The sequence below is a fragment of the Triticum urartu genome, chromosome 6A (genome assembly GCF_056163025.1).
Source record: "Triticum urartu cultivar PI428250 chromosome 6A, HENAU_Tu73, whole genome shotgun sequence".
Taxonomy (NCBI): domain Eukaryota; kingdom Viridiplantae; phylum Streptophyta; class Magnoliopsida; order Poales; family Poaceae; genus Triticum; species Triticum urartu.
This window is the reverse complement of record NC_141878.1, coordinates 20958198-20969097: the sequence shown is the minus strand read 5'-3', so window position 1 is coordinate 20969097 and position 10900 is coordinate 20958198. Positions and strand designations below refer to the sequence as shown.

At 46.4% G+C, this 10900-nt stretch overlaps 1 pseudogene; it reads left to right on the top strand.

Moving 5' to 3' along the window:
• Positions 1-4846: 4846 nt before the first annotated feature.
• On the top strand, positions 4847-8225 carry LOC147963368 (3-ketoacyl-CoA synthase 12 pseudogene; annotated as a pseudogene).
• The last annotated feature ends 2675 nt before the right edge of the window (positions 8226-10900 follow it).

The following is a 10900-nucleotide window of genomic DNA, read 5'->3' as shown; positions in this document are numbered from 1 at the left end:
AGCGTCGTAGCGGGATCTACATGTGAAGCGGAGTACATAGCTGCTTCGGAAGCAGCGAACGAAGGAGTCTGGATGAAGGAGTTCATATCCAATCTAGGTGTTATACCTAATGCATCGGGTCCAATGAAAATCTTTTGAGACAATACTGGTGCAATTGCCTTGGCAAAGGAATCCAGATTTCACAAAAGGACCAAACACATCAAGAGACGCTTCAACTTCATCCGGGATCTAGTCCAGGTGGGAGACATAGAGATTTGCAAGATACATACGGATCTGAATGTTGCAGACCCGTTGACTAAGCCTCTACCACGAGCAAAACATGATCAGCACCAAGGCTCCATGGGTGTTAGAATCGTTACAGTGTAATCTAGATTATTGACTCTAGTGCAAGTGGGAGACTGAAGGAAATATGCCCTAGAGGCAATAATAAAGTTATTATTTATTTCCTTATAATCATGATAAATGTCTATTATTCATGCTAGAATTGTATTAACCGGAAACATAGTACATGTGTGAATACATAGACAAACAAAGTGTCACTAGTATGCCTCTACTTGACTAGCTCGTTAATCAAAGATGGTTATGTTTCCTGACCATGAACAATGAGTTGTTATTTGATTAACGAGGTCACATCATTAGTTGAATGATCTGATTGACATGACCCATTTCATTAGCTTAGCACCCGATCGTTTAGTATGTTGCTATTGCTTTCTTCATGACTTATACATGTTCCTATGACTATGAGATTATGCAACTCCCGTTTACCGGAGGAACACTTTGGGTGCTACCAAACGTCACAACGTAACTGGGTGATTATAAAGGAGCATTACAGGTGTCTCCAAAGGTAGATGTTGGGTTGGCGTATTTCGAGATTAGGATTTGTCACTCCGATTGTCGGAGAGGTATCTCTGGGCCCTCTTGGTAATACACATCACATAAGCCTTGCAAGCATTACAACTAATATGTTAGTTGCGAGATGATGTATTACGGAACGAGTAAAGAGACTTGCCGGTAACGAGATTGAACTAGGTATTGGATACCGACGATCGAATCTCGGGCAAGTAACATACCAATGACAAAGGGAACAACGTATGTTGTTATGCGGTCTGACCGATAAAGATCTTCGTAGAATATGTAGGAGCCAATATGGGCATCCAGGTCCCGCTATTGGTTATTGACCGGAGACGTGTCTCGGTCATGTCTACATTGTTCTCGAACCCGTAGGGTCCGCACGCTTAAGGTTACGATGACAGTTATATTATGAGTTTATGCATTTTGATGTACCGAAGGTTGTTCGAAGTCCCGGATGTGATCACGAACATGACGAGGAGTCTCGAAATGGTCGAGACGTAAAGATTGATATATTGGAAGCCTATATTTGGATATCGGAAGTGTTCCGGGTGAAATCGGGATTTTACCGGAGTATCGGGAGGGTTACCGGAACCCACCGGGAGCTATATGGGCCATAGTGGGCCTTAGTGGAAAAGAGAAGGGGCTGCCCTAGATGGGCTGCGCGCCTCCCCCCTTCCCCTAGTCCTATTAGGACTAGGAGAGGTGGCCGGCCCCCTCCTCCTCTTTTCCCCCTCCGCGAATCCTATTCCAACTAGGATTGGGGGGGGGGGAATCCTACTCCCAGAGGGAGTAGGACTCTCCTGGCGCACCAAGCTTGGCCGGCCAGCCTCCCCCCTCTACTCCTTTATATACAGAGGCAGGGGGCACCTCTAGACACACAAGTTGATCCACGTGATCTGTTCCTTAGCCGTGTGCGGTGCCCCCTGCCACCATATTCCTCGATAATACTGTAGCGGAGTTTAGGCGAAGCCCTGCTGCTGTAGTTCATCAAGATCGTCCCCACGCCGTCGTGCTGACAGAACTATTCCCCGACACTTTGCTGGATCGGAGTCCGGGGATCGTCATCGAGCTGAACGTGTGCTCGAACTCGGAGGTGCCGTAGTTTCGGTGCTTGATCGGTTGGATCGTGAAGACGTACGACTACTTTCTCTGCGTTGTGTCATCGCTTCCGCAGTCGGTCTGCGTTGGGTACGTAGACAACACTCTCCTATCTCGTTGCTATGCATCACATGATCTTGCGTGTGCGTAGGAAATTTTTGAAATTACTACGAAACCCAACACTAACACCGTCTGCCGGCTGTCGGGACGGCCTGGAGTGCCACGTAGGCGAAAAACGGACCCCAGCTGTCATAAACTCAGTTAACACGGCCCGATCCGCCGATCAGTGGTTTTTGCAAAAGAATTACGCTAGACGTGGTGCTGTCTGCAGCGAATCTGTATCCTAGTGATTTTCGCAAATCTAGCCCTCAAAGTGGTGGTTTTATGCAATTTACTCTGCTCATAGTGTTGTTGTCCAGGAGGACCAAGTCAATGACCATTCTCCACATAATTGTGTGAGTCAAAGTTGGTGTCCAAGTTGCAACCACACTTTGTCAACAAGGTAGCAAAACGTGTTCAGCCAAGATGTAGCTTCTGCTGATAAGGAGAGTTCGGTGTGGTGAAGCTACCTCCTCTGAATGCTTTGCTCCAACTTACAACTCTTGTTTGAAAAGGAAATATCCATGTGGGGGGGGGGGGGGGGGGGGGGGGCAACCAACAGTTGGACGACATCATATTAGAGAGCACAACCGAGTCTGTCTTTATGAGAATATTCTAGCTAGAACAAACTTTTCCTTTTAAGTTTTATCATGCATACAACAATGTTGAACCACTGCATGTGTGTCTTCAAAAGAGAAGAGATGAGCGCAATAGCTTAATCTAAAGTGGCAATGGTGGAGCCAGGGCATTGTGATAGGGATGATCATGAGGCTGTAGGAAATAATGTGTGTGTTGTGGAAGCATGTAACGGATGGATAGGATGTGTGGTGTGCTACTCAATGTAAATGTATGCATGAGTGTGCTCGCTATATATGACAGTAGGAATGTCCCAGTACACTCCCATTTTTCTCCTATACGTGGACAAAAGGCAAACCACATGTAATCTCAGTTAACAAACCAAATATCACAGTCCAGAATAAAACGACAATATAGCATGACAAGCTAGCTGGATCATTAGATTACTTCTTTCGAGCCCAACAAAAGCATCACAAAGTACAAACTTATTATGCATCGTTCTGATGCAGAGGCCGGGGTGTCCCCCTTTTTCGAAAAAAACAAACTTATTATGCTAAGCATGAGATGTCAAGAATTGCAACCACGTCAAAAAAAGCCAAATCTCACACATGCACATGTGCCAAATGTGCTTTGCAGACTGTTGGTTGTTGCTCTCTCCTCATCAACCACACAGGTTTGGACACATTCTTCTACATTTTTTCCTTTTGGGTTGCACCTTGAGCCAAACAAAATATGATACATCCTCTACGATTGCGCTTGTAAATCTTCCTCTCAAAATATGATTCGTCTTCATCTTCGTCTTCGTCTTCCTCTACACATGCCACTTATGTTTGGCATGGCTTCTACCTCCTCTACCACACCATCCACCACCTCTACCTTTCTACCTCCACCTCTACCAGTACCTCTGTCTCTGCCTCTTCCATCGTCTCCCCCTAAAACAGATCTTGATTATGTACATCCATGCACCATGCTTATATCAAACCTCATAGCAACATCGGTAGTTACTGAAAGAACATTCTTGACTGTTAAATGTTGAACAACAATCCTTAATAGTATAACCATGTTAAAAGAATTAGCGATCTCAGTATGAGGCATAAATAGCAATCAATGAGTTGTGCAAAAAATAACAACACAATTAACTATGACCTTGCTACTAAAGAAGCATACATAGCAACAACATCAATTGAAAGGCAGTACAATGAAAATCACTTTCAGAGAATAAATATGCAAAGCACTTATTATAGATAGACTTCTGTTTGTTATTTTTGGTCCTACGATATCTTATCCGTAAAAAATATTGGTCAATAGATATAGCTACGTTCTTTTACAACTAAGGTCCCTTCACTTTAATTGAATGCATGCGAATTGTAAAGAAAAAATCTAAATGGAAAATGGGATGAATAGGGTTGATATCCTCTACAACTCCCAGTGCTTCTCATGACACATGGAGCCGGGGCCACATGGCATCGCCTGTGACTGCAGTACAGTTACAGTAGAGGATTTGGACCCTTATGAACATAGATTTATGCTCGATGCTCGAAAGAGTTGTGCGTTGTCTGATCCCGACGGCGAGTCATGCAAATACCCACTCTGCATCCATCGACACCATCTTCTCCCATCTCTGTTGACCCCCCCCCCCCTCCTCCCACCAGCCCCCACTCCCAGTTGCACTGATGCTCCCACAAATAATATGTATGTCTGGTGAATATAGCTTTTGTTCCCCATAGAGGAAGGTTTTCGAGTATGCAGAAAATATTTCCCTTAGTTAAGAACCAAGGTATCAATCCACCGAGTCCATGATTCATAACTAGTGATCAGTAATACGCACAACCTGAACACTTCACTTGGTCCCAACACTTCTACTGAGGTTGTCAACCTCACTTGCTTTGCTAGTTACAAGTATTAATATATCTTGTGGTTGGAATTGATGACTAAGCAAGTGTAAAAAAAAGTAAAAGAACAAAAAAATAAAGTGATCGAGGTTGTGACTATGAGGATAAAGGTGTGGTGAAAAAATTAAAGTTGTCTATCATTTAAATTATAGTATTTATGACATAATCATATATGTCATGATTGCATAGCATTACGTCCTTGTATCTGTAAAACAGTTATCCAACTGCATCTATCTTTCTATCATTACGACATAAATTATATCTAATACTCCACCGAACAACGCTATCCAGCATGCATTTTAAGTATTAAGTAAAAACAGAGTATTGCATTAACCAAAGTGACATAATGCAAATAGTGTACTATCTTTAACTTCATTTCGTCACCGAGACAACTAGTCAACTAACTTCCTATCCTTAGTGGCAATGACAAAATACAAACATTTTTCTCTTTCTATCACTAAGGTTGATAAATTTCAAGGTTAAACCCAACAAACATGCACAACCCCCTCTTGGAGACCATTCATCTAATCATGTCATGCATGAAGAGGCCCACCTCAATATGCAACCATGCATGAAGAAAGGTCCACCACAATAAAAAAAATGCTTTCTATTTAATCATAGAACTTATAATCAATAAATACCTCACAACTATACAATAATCAAGTGCAATAAAGCATGCATATGTATTTTCAGTTGATTCTCATGTTATTAATTTAAATATTCATCTTTCATACAACCAAATCTCATTCAAATATATTGCAACCATTTTCCGCAGCAAAGCGTGGGGTATCATCCAGTCGGTTTGTTTTACCTGTTACTACGCATGACCCAACACTAACACCCCCGCCGCACCCCTACTCCAAATCAGATCTAGTCGGGTTGTTTTGCGTCGTACTACACATGATGCATCAATAAATGCAGTGTTGAACAAATCGGTGCTTATTTCTTCAAGTATAAGTAATGTTGTGAGACTTGATTGTGGTATTTATGTTGTTGTTTTGCCAAATTTTTGCATTGCACGTGGATTAGGCAGCACCCATTAGTTGTGTCCACTCCTTGGGCGCTTGTGTGTGCGCTTGTAGAGCACTAGAACTCATTACTCCTCGCAACAGTGACGGTGATCAGTCCTACTACTACTACTCCTACTCCCTTCATTCCAAAATATAGTGTGCCCGCGCTTCCCGAGGTCCAACTTTGACCATAAATTTAACCAACGAGACCAACTGCGGCGGGAGAAAAAATTATATAATTGAAAACTTCTTTCGAATACGAATTCGCTGATATAATTTTTGCTCCCGCTGCAATCGGTTTTTGTAGTTAAATTTACGGTAAAAGTTGAAGCACGGAGATAGAGGAAGCACTACATTATGGAATGGAGGGAGTACTATAGAGTAGTAGCGTATAGTACCCGGTGTATTCATTGATAGTAGGCTACTGGCTAGCTAGGTCACTTTTGCCTCACTCTAACCAATTGAATGCATGCAAAGCTGGCGTAGGTACAATCGTGCTCTCTAAAACGCGGACTTAGGCGTGCGCAGCTAGCCAGGACGCGGACACGCGATGATGGAGCCGCTTCTCATGCTCACCGCGCTCCTCCTCGCGCACGCGGTGGCTACCCTGGTGCGCGCGGCCGTCGCCCGCCGGCGGCGCTCGCGGTGCTACCTGCTGGACTACGTGTGCCACAAGCCGAGCGACGACCGCAAGGTGAGCACGGAGGTCGGCGGCAGCTTGATCCTGCGCAACAACGGCCTCGGCCTCCCCGAGCTCCGGTTCCTCCTCCGCGTCATCGTCCGGTCCGGCATCGGCGAGCACAGCTACGGCCCGTGCAGCATCCTGGAGGGCCGCGAGGACTCGCCCACCTACCGGGACGCGCTCGACGAGATGGACGCCTTCTTCGACGAGGCCATCGCGGATCTCTTCGTGAGGACCGGCATGTCGCCCGGGGACGTCGACGTGCTCGTCGTCAACGTCTCCCTTTTCTCCCCGGCGCCGTCGCTTGCCTCCAGGGTCGTGCGCCGCTTCGCCATGCGCGAGGACGTTGCCGCGTACAGCCTCTCCGGCATGGGGTGCGGCGCCGGCCTCGTCGCGCTCGACCTCGCGCGCAATGCGATGCGGGCGCGGCCGGCGTCCACGCTGGCCCTCGTGGTCTCGTCCGAGTCCATCGCCCCCAGCTGGTACGCCGGCACCGACCGGTCCATGATGCTGGGCAACTGCCTCTTCCGATCCGGAGGGGCCGCCGCGCTGCTCACCAACGACCCGTCGCTCTTCGGCCGCGCCAAGATGGCGCTTCGGCACCTCGTGCGCACCAACACCGCCGCCGACGACAAGGCGCACACCTGCGCGCAGCAGCGTGAGGACGACGACGGCCGCGTGGGGATCAGCCTCGGCAAGGCCTTGCCCGAGGCGGCCGTCCGGGCCTTGACTCTCAACCTGCGGCGCCTCGTCCCGCTCGTCCTCCCCGTGGCCGAGCTCCTGCGGTTCGCCGCCCAGCACGTATCTAGCATGCTTCTATCCCATTTTGGCATGCACGTGAAGGCAGCCGGACGTCCCGGCGCCAGGATCAACTTTAAGACCGGCGTGGAGCACTTCTGCCTCCACCCGGGCGGCGCCGCCGTCATCGAGGCGGTGAAGGAGAGCCTCGGGTTGGCCGACGACGACGTGGAGCCAGCGCGGATGACGCTGCACCGGTGGGGGAACACGTCGGCGAGCAGCCTCTGGTACGTGCTGTCGTACATGGAGGCCAAGGGGAGGCTGAAGAGAGGAGATAGGGCGCTGATGCTCACCTTCGGGTCGGGGTTCAAGTGCAACAGCTGCCTATGGGAGGTGACCGGCGACATGGCTGACAAGGGCGCTTGGGCAGACTGTGTCGATGAATACCCACCGGAGAGCACCACCAACCCCTACATGGACAAGTACAGCTGGGTGAACCAACAAGCTTAATTAAGGTGAAGTACACCCTGGTGTTCTAGCAGCTACAATAATAATTAAGTTTGTGAGTACTCATTGTGCTTTTTTTACATATTTATATTTGGATGATTACAAGGGTGATTGTATCTAAATCAAATCCAGGTTTGACAACATTTTTATTCGAAAATGTGCCTGTATAAATAGACTTATTAGATTTTGATGATTTGGTATCTGTGGTGATGTTCTCATTAATAGTTAGGTGAATGTATTATGTACTGGAAGATACAAAGTTTTTTTTTCCTTGGGTGGTCATCTTGGCTTTTGATAGATTTTTTGTGAATTTCATCGGTGCTTTTAATTGCCATCTTGCTTTTGCAAATGAGCTGGGTTGCCCTGGCTATGGCACTTGGTGTATGGTTTTGTTTTCTAAATCTTACCAGCCTTGCGACTCCAGCCTACAGTATACATTTTTTGAGTGTGTATGTAGAGTGGTACACATGTAGACTCAAGAAATCGTTTGTATGTTTATGTAAGTCAACATGCTGTATTTGTCATTTCAAGAATAAAGAACCTAACAAGCACGCTGAATCTCAAAATGTTTTGGTTGAAATATATATATCCTTTTTTGGCTTCTACATCAAGAGCATGCAAATAGTCCAACAACATTCATTATGATGAAGTTTTAGAGATATTTAGAAGTCTAAGAAATTAATGGCGTGTTTGGTAGGCTGCACGAAGCTCATATAGGCTCTACATTAATAGTGAGGTGTATGTACTACTACCATAGCCCGCGCGGTGGCACGCCGCGCCCATCGGTAAGTCGCAACTATGTACACCAAGGTCCAAATAATAGAACTGTAAATAATTCTAAGTTAAACAGGATATGTACAGTAGTTTTATGCATTGTCATGTTGAATGCAAACATAGTAATCCAGAAAACTAAATAGATAGGAAAATAATGGCAATGGGAAAGAGCACTAAATTTTGTCAAATTGCTCGTATAGTATCTATTTTTTCATGTAATCAGGTATGAGGAATTCGGTTAACACTAGTACAAAACAGGGCTTTGGTCCAGGCCGGGTCAGCCCATTAGTCCCGGTTCAGTCCAGAACCGGGACCAATGTGGGCATTGGTCCCGGTTCGTGAGCCCAGGGGGCCGGCCGGGCCACGTGGGCCATTGGTCCCGGTTCATCTGGACCTTTTGGTCCCGGTTGGTGGGATGAACCGGGACCAATGGGCCTCGCTCCTGGCCCACCATCATTGGTCCCGGTTGGTGGCTTGAACCGGGACCAAAGGCTCCCCTTTAGTCCCGGCTCATGTCACCAACCGGGACCAATGAGGTGCCTATATATACCCCTCGCTCGCGAGCAGAGCACCCCAGTGCTCTATTTTTCTCTGGCCAAGGGGGAGAGGGCTTGGTGGTGCTCTAGCTCACCTCCTATGCCCACAAGGTGTTCGATGGAATGCCCGAGCCACACTACTTAAGCTTTCTCCTCTCCAAGCTCGACCTCCAAGCTCCATTTTCCATAATATTTGTCTAGGTTTAGCGGTTCGTCACGCCCCGTCCCCGTCTTCACCGTCGTCGATCACCCGCGCCGAGCTCATCGCCGGCACCACCGTGGTGAGCCTCTTATTTTATCTTCTTTCTGAAAGGAAAAATATTCTTACTTGTATGTTTACATAGATACTTGTATTATTTTCTTACTTTTATTATTGCATCTTATATAGTGCGATGGTTTTGGTATCCGCCCCCGTCGGCCCTCGTCTTGTCTATGATTCGGATGTGGTATATATATATTATCTTTATAACTATTAGTTCATTTATTGTATATGAAAATTATGCCGACCAACGTGACATAGATTTTATTTATGTAGGATGTATGTGAATCGGAAATGCCAACCGACCCTATTGTCGAGAGGTTAAATTTAGTTGAAGAAGAAAACAATTTGTTGAAGGAAAAAATAAAAAAAAAATTGAGGAGGAGAAGATGATATTGGAGTTGCATGTTGCGGATGTCGTCGATGATCACAAGATTAAGATGGATGCAATGCGCTTGAAGATTAGAAAGATTAGAAAATATGCCATTCATACCGAGGCTTGGTATCATTATGCCGTTGGATCAATTGTTACCTTGGTTGCGATTATGATCGCATTTGTTTTCGCATTGAAATGTTTTACATAGTTTCAATGTATGGTTTAATTAATTAGATGCTCTGGAGAGCTATATGTTGTTAGATGAGAACTATGTATGCACTTTGGTTTTAATGTGATGATGAACTTCTATTAATTTGGACACTTAATTATATATAATGCACGCAAATGAACCGGCAATGGATGTACGGTGACAGACACTCCCGCGAGTACATTAAGGGCGTGCATGAGTTTCTCGATGCGGCTGAGGCAAACAAGCAGAATGGTTTTATGTGTTGTCCATGCACTGAATGTGGGAATATGAGGTCTTACTCTAACCGGAAAATCCTTCACTCCCACCTGCTTTACAAGGGTTTCATGCCACACTATAATGTTTGGACGAGGCACGGAGAAATAGGGGTTATGATGGAAGACGGCGAAGAAGATGAGTACGATGACAACTATGTGCCCCCTGAATACGGTGATGCTGCAACGGGGGGAGCTGGTGAAGATCAAGAGGAACCAGACGATGTGCCCAATGATGCTGCAACGGTTGAAGCTGCTGAAGATCAAGAGGAACCAGACGATGTGCCCGATTATGATGATCTCCGCCGGGTCATTGTCGATGCAAGGACGCAATGCGAAAGTCAAAAGGAGAAGCTGAAGTTCGATCACATGTTACAGGATCACAAAAAAGGGTTATACCCCAATTGCGAAGATGGCAACACAAAGCTCGGTACCGTACTGGAATTGCTGCAGTGGAGGGCAGAGAATGCTGTGGCTGACAAAGGATTTGAGAAGCTACTGAAAATATTGAAGAAGAAGCTTCCAAAGGATAACGAATTGCCCGACAGTACATACGCAGCAAAGAAGGTCGTATGCCCTCTAGGATTGGAGGTGGAGAAGATACATGCATGCCCTAATGACTGCATCCTCTACCGTGGTGCATACAAGGATCTGAACGCATGCCCGGTATGCGGTGCATTGCGGTATAAGATCAGACGAGATGACCCTGGTGATGTTGACGGCGAGCCCCCCAGGAAGAGGGTTCCTGCGAAGGTGATGTGGTATGCTCCTATAATACCACGGTTTGAAACGTCTGTTCAGAAACGAAGAGCATGCCAAGTTGATGCGATGGCACAATGAGAACCGAAAGAAAGATGGGAAGTTGAGAGCACCCGCTGACGGGTCGCAGTGGAGAAAAATCGAGAGAAAGTACTGGGATGAGTTTGCAAAGGACCCAAGGAATGTATGGTTTGCTTTAAGCGCGGATGGCATTAATCCTTTCGGGGAGCAGAGCAGCAATCACAGCACCTGGCCCGTGACTCTATGTATGTATAACCTT